We start from the raw sequence: 7,052 nt of genomic DNA on the forward strand, positions 1-7,052 counted from the left end.
CATAATTCTAGCTCATTTAATAAGGAAAATATATGAAGAAAGCAGAAAAACTCAGAAAAAGAGAATGATTGAAAGTTTTATTTCAATTTTTAGTTATTTTCGCATTTGTAGAATTTATGCTTAGTTCTTAAGGAATTTATCTTGTTTTGAAGGAATAAGCTGAGCAAAAGTCATGGAAATGGAGAATCAATGGGAAGGAAGAGGAAGAATGGCAATATTGGACTCCAAAATACAAGAATTATGGGTTGCAGCCTGGGCGTGATCACTATTGTTAGTGAAAGTGATCATTCCAGAGCCTAAAGGAGAAGAAGAGCCTGTGCGTAATCACTTTTATTTACAAGAGTGAGCGTTGCCAGTGTGCGTTATCACTTTCGTCAACGAAAGTGAGCGTTCTAGAGAAGACTCCATTCCTGAGGAGCTACGCGTTGTCACTTTCGCCAACGAAAGTGAGCGTTCCAGAGGCACTTGTATCAGGACAGCTTGCGCGTAGTTACTATTACTCACGAAAGTGATCAGGCGCAGCCCCTGACCTCCTGCGTTGCCACTATTATGAATAAAAGTGAGTGTTCCAGAGAAGCCTTCAACTCTGCAAGTTGTGCGTGGTTACTCTTGCTCTTGAAAATGAACACGCGCACTACATAAAGCTTCTGCGTGGTTACTCTTGTGAAGAAAAGTGACAACGCGCAGAACTGATGTTTCTATATATACATGATTGAAGCGCGAAAACAGGGGATTCTGTTCATTTTTCAGTTTTTTTAGTTAGTTTCTGGTTAGAGGAAGTGAGAGAGAGGAGTGGGGATTCAGATCTTGGAGCTTCACGAAGAGGAATTGGAGTGGAGCAAGCTTCCATGGCGTTTCTGAGTTTCTTCTTCTCTTCTTCTCTTTCTTTTTCTTCTTCTGCTGCCATGGCTGTGTAATTCGTTCATAGTTAGGGATTGTAGATCTGAAATGAACATGTTGAATTGATTTGGATCTGAATTTCAAGCTTTGGAATAGATTGAGTGATTGATTATGAACTTCACGTGTGAATTGAATGGAAATTTGATTAACTAAATTTAGAGGAACCTTTGTCAATGGAAATTGAATTTGTTCTTCAGATCTGAACCAATCACCGAGATTTTAGTTTTCTTAGGGATAAGGAACTTTGATCTTGCAATCTTTTGGTTTCTTACACTTAAAGAAACATTGAATTGAATTAGATCTAAGGAATTAGAATGGTTTAATTGAATGTTAGGTTCACTGAGTTAAGGAATTAAACTCTGAATAGTATAAAGTGAAACTGATTGTCATTCTTTCCAATTGCTTGTTAATTCAGAACTTTATTGATTAAACATTGGAGTTTTGGTGAAGCAATTCCCTAGCTATGGTTTCTCCCTCTGTTATCACATAACTGTGTGTTCATTGTCTTGTTTTCTGCAAGTTCATTTTACTTTTAATTGTTCCAGTTTGCTGCTGTTATATGTTACAAATCTCATTCCAAAATTCGTATGGCTCAAATGGTTATAATTCTGTAAAGTGGTACTTGAAACCTAAATTCCCTGTGGAGACGATATTTGGATCTTAAATTTACTCTTCACTTGCTGCAATCCTAGTGCACTTGCTAGTATAGATTGCTAACACCAATTTCTCTTCAGATCTGTGATTCTACGTCCATTCTAAAGGATTTCAAGTAAGTTTCTCTAAGTTTGAAGTTAGATTTACCATTCGTTTCTCTTCTTCTTCTTTTTGTTATAGATGTTCATGATGTTCTTAGGGAAAACTCCGTTCTAGAGTTAAATCTTCGGTTAAATCCTTGTAAAAGCTCTGTTTTGAAGTAAGGGGGGCTCTACTTTATCATTTTGTTATGTTTATTACTTGTATTCTCATAGATCTTGTCATGTATGTTATTATATATGGAATAATCCTTGTTTTATGAAAAATAATCGGTGAAAAGTGAGAATAATTGATTGTTTATGTGATTTTATGATGAATACATGGTGAAAATGTAATATTATGTTCAAATAGGGCATGATAAGGTATATTGAGGATGATTGATATGATTATATGATTTTGTGATATGAAATATACAAAGAGATGGATTTTTCATGTTTGAATATATTGTGTTTCATGTAAAAATTATGTGTATTGTGAATATGCCATAGTTTGATGTATATGATGAAAAGTATATTGAAATACGATGAAAATATGTGTAAACATGAGAAATGGCATATGTGAACATGTGAATATACTTGAAAGAGTATGAGATGAAAAAAAAATGATATGATGTAAATAGTTACAGAGATACACTGAGGAAGTGAAAGATGGAGACAATATGGGATATCTTGGGAAAATGTAGGGTGGTGAGTGACATTCGGGATTGTGCACGGAATATTGTATTCGAATGCACCACATGGCCACACACTCATTTCTCGACTTGACTCCTGACCATTACCTTTGCTAAGGGGCCGTCTATTGCATGCGTTGTATCCGTATTGCATTGGGCCATTCGGCGACTATTTACATAGATGTGTAAGACCTCGGGATAGAGGCATCAGATAACTGTGGCCACAGGGTGCGGTAAGCGCGGATAAAAGTAAAAGAAATTGTGAATCTGTGGAATATAATATGTGTTTGTGTGTTGAGATGAGAACATGCTTTATATGACACTATGATATGTAATACCATGATATTTTCTTTAACCGTGATAATATGTGTTTTGTGATAAATATGTGTGATGTATGAGTGGTAGGGTAGAGACTCACCCTTACACAACATTTTTCAGGAAACCAGGATGAATAGTACCAGGCTCACAGTGCATGGATGGATGAGAACTGCTATAGGACTTAGTTATTTTGAGTTATGTAATGGATAATTTTAGTTCTATAGCATTCTTTTAAAATAGTTGTAAAACTACTATTTCTCTTTATTGCTGATGAAAAGTTTAGAATCTTTGTTTTTCTAAGATACTTATGAATTAATGAAATTTTACTCTATGAACCTTATAACATTTCAATGTCTCTTTCTTATTAGAGAGTTTTGAAAGAAAATTTACTTTACCATTTAAATTTTTATGAAAATTTATCATATATTAAGAAAAGAAATATAAGGCGTTATAATAACTGAATACCTTAAGCTGTCATATACATCTTAAGCTAAAATCACACAGAAGTACCTTGCCAATTTAAGGTTATCTTCGCTTAAGCCACTACTAATAAATGCTTAAGCATAAAATGCAAGCACTGCTTTTTGTGCATATTTAGCTTAAGCACAACGAAGTTGCTTAAGCTATCAAAGGTCTCTCCAACAACGCTTAGTAATACAGCTTAAGCGCGTGTTTACTACCTTAAGCGAAAATTACACAGTAAGAGGCAACCCAATTATTGTAAGTTTCGCTTAAGCTTGTAATTATTAGCTGAAGCTTTTCATGTAGACAATCCTTATATGCATAATTGTAACATCCTAAAATTTTTAGCCTTAAACAACATACTTATTTATACAAAATCAAGATAAAATGCAGATTTTCGTATATGATCGGCTTTATAAGTACCAATTAATTAAAATCTTTTGGTGACTGAATCTATTTCATAAAATTTTCTGACAATGCAATATTAAATAATAACGATAAATAACAAATAAAAAAAATCATAATCAACTGGAAATAATTTTTTTTTTTACCAATATGAGTATAAAGCCTGCATTTATATATTAAGTACAATAATTTACAAACTGTTTATCAAAATACATAGGACTTAAAATTTAATTACATAACCCAAATATATAAAGACCCAGAGCAGCCTCAAAACATATCCCAACACTGAGGACCCGGTGCTAGTCATCCCTATGTCATCTCTCTATCTGCTCTAAATTCTTGGAAACGAGGTCATTATCTGATCCAAGATATATATCTCCTGAGTCGGCGTAACTCAATACTTGTAACTCGCTCACCATTAACTCGCGTCGGCCTTCCAAGATGGTAATGATCATTGTATGTGAACAAGTATATGAAAGCTGCTGGGGTCCTAACAGTGCCTCTATAGATATATATACATAGAGTATGGTGTATTCTACTTATAGGAAAATCAAAAGGAATACTATAATAAAAATTCATTCCTAACATGATAATATTCCTAGGAATATCATCAACATGTATAGTGATGAACAAAGATTTGTCGCGAATCCTCATCAAAATATAAACAGAGATTAATGTAACACTAGGGTGCTAACCTAGGTTATCTCCCATGAATCATTAAATGAGTTACCAAATATCAAACATATGGTTTGTAGTGTATTCAAAGCAAGTAAAAGGGAGGGGGGGTTTGTTAGTTTAGAGTGCAAATTACTCAAGCATAAAATTAAATTGCAAAGTTCAATCAATAAAATGTAGTAACCCCTAGTTTATCCATATAGATTCTATCCCAATTCCTCTTAAGATTTAATACTCTTTCTCTTCTCCAGAATAGGTTAATTTAACAAGCAAAAATCAACCTTAGATTCCCATACGCAATTAAGCAATTCAATGGACTCCAATCCCTCATCCAAAGATTAAGTAACCTTAGAAATAAACCCAGAATTAAGCAAACCAAGTTTGGAATCTCATTAAAACGAATTAGGATTAATACGCAATGCCCGCCTCATTCAACCATTAATTCAATTCAAGAGATTGGGAAGAAGAAATTCATGAAAGAAGAGGAATTGTATTAACATTCAATACATTTATTGTGGTACATTATTGAATGTGCGGTATTGAGCCCAAGCAAAGGTGTTAGTTAGAGCCCAAGTCAGGAGGAGAGTGTGTGGCCTATGGTGCACCCACGCTCAAAATTGGTGTCACCACCACCATCTCCTCCCCAAGGTATTCTACCGCCTCCATCTTCCACACTCCTAGTTTATCGCTAAACCATTCACAGTTTTTCCAACATATTCCAACACAATCACATTCACAATTCATCATGTCTTCCACACACACATTTCATTTCTCTCATATCATTCATTCTCAATTGAAGGCACATATACACATATTCCACCACACAATATTCAATCACACAATTTTTATCATAATCTTTGTACAATCATTCATTTCATCACACATAACATATACTACCCATCATTTTTAAATATCAACAACATTATGTTGAACATCACATTTCCATCAAAATTCAATAACAACCAAACCATTCTCATCAAAATACATATCTTTCTACGTCCTATCTTAACCACATTGCATTTTCTATCAATATAAATGGATTCAAGACACAAAGAGATAGGGTAGAGTTTCTCCTTACCTAAAAATGATGACCCAACATGAAACTCAACAACGGAAACACTCCTCACACAGATTTCGTCCTAAATACATGGAAGAATTCTATGAGAAACCAAAGAGAATCGAGAAAACAGCGAATAAAGACGAAAACTGAAACCCTAGCCATAAAAAAACTCACCTCGAAATGCTCCAAACATGATTCCAACCTTCAATCTCGCTCACAAACAGCTTTGGAGGCCGTTTAATCGGTGAAAATGGGTTAATGGTAGAGAGAATCGAAGAGATTTTAAAGAGAGGAATGAAAAATGAATTTTTCAAACCCTAAATCCTTCACATACCCCTTTGGTCATGATGTTCTCGCTACAACAAGACATCTGAACATCGTTGTAGCAACACCCTTCTCGCTACAACAAAAATATCACAAGAGATTGCACTCTGGTTTCTGCAGAATCTTGCTATAGCGAGACTGCACCCAGAAATTACTCTCTCTCTGTTGCTCTCTCGCTACAGCGAGAATGCAACATATGCACCCCTTTCGCCCAGGACACTCTCGTTACAGCAAGAATGTCTTTGTAGTTCACACTTAGCCTACTTTCCTCAATCAATCCTAACCAACCACAAGTCAAATATCCTTAATACAGAATCAACATTCATGCTCATGCTCATATATCCATATTCATATACATCCACATCATCACACATATATATACTTATATTCACATCATCACGTAAATCATCGTCATATAAATCAAACACATAAACATACATAAATCCACATATTTATATTAACAAACAAAATACTCTTACAAAATTGGGGGCTTTAGATAAGTAATGTCCCTCCTATTATCTAATTACAATATAAACAAATATATTTGTCAATACTATATAAACCAAACCATAATACACCATATAGATTTTGTGTTAGAATTGTCATACCTTTGATGAATGATCCTTGCAATAATTATGCTTTTTAATAATTTTTATCTCATGGTTGGCATGTACACTCCTTCAAAAAGAATGACAAGGGTTCTGTTAACTTCTGCTTTAGAGGTTGCATGCATTTTATCCATTCCTTCATAAGGTAGGATACTATTGTTGTCATCATCATCAGAGGATATATCAAGGATGACCGATGATATGTCTTTGAATGTCATATTTTGTTTTGTCTAGAATTCTAAATGGGGGTTGTTTATGTTTGATATAATCTTATCAATGGTGGTAGGATCAATTCCACTTGCAATACCATGTTTACTGTTTTGGACTTGAACCTGAACCAAAACAAGGGAATGTTGTTTTTTTTTACCTGAACATTAATTCATGTTTCTGCTGTAGTTGACACTATGCAATACCATTGATATAATCTTATCAATGGTGGTAGGATCAATTCTACTTGCAATACCATGTTTACTATTTTGGACTTGTTTCATCTTAACATCATTGACAACTTGATTGGTCGTTATTTCTGATAAACCTTTCAATATACAACACTTTGTTTAGAATAACATTGCATACTTTTTTCACAATATCCAAACAATTGACCTTTTTCTAAAACATGCAATCAAATCTTTAAATCACAAGCATCAGATCATATATGTATGTAACTAATATTTTCCATATTCCCTATTCCTTTTTACTTATATTACTGAAAGATTTTTTATAAGAATATTCATGGAGTATTGTGATATATTTTTCCAAGGACTTGAACCTAAACCCTAAACCTTAAACCCTAAACATTAATTCATGTTTCTACTGTAGTTGACACTATGCCTTCTATAGCTTTACTTAAGGCAAACAATTGTGCGTTTATACTCTG

This window comes from Abrus precatorius, unplaced genomic scaffold (assembly GCF_003935025.1).
Source record: "Abrus precatorius isolate BTA unplaced genomic scaffold, Abrus_2018 Scaffold2, whole genome shotgun sequence".
In the NCBI taxonomy this organism is placed as follows: Eukaryota; Viridiplantae; Streptophyta; class Magnoliopsida; order Fabales; family Fabaceae; genus Abrus; species Abrus precatorius.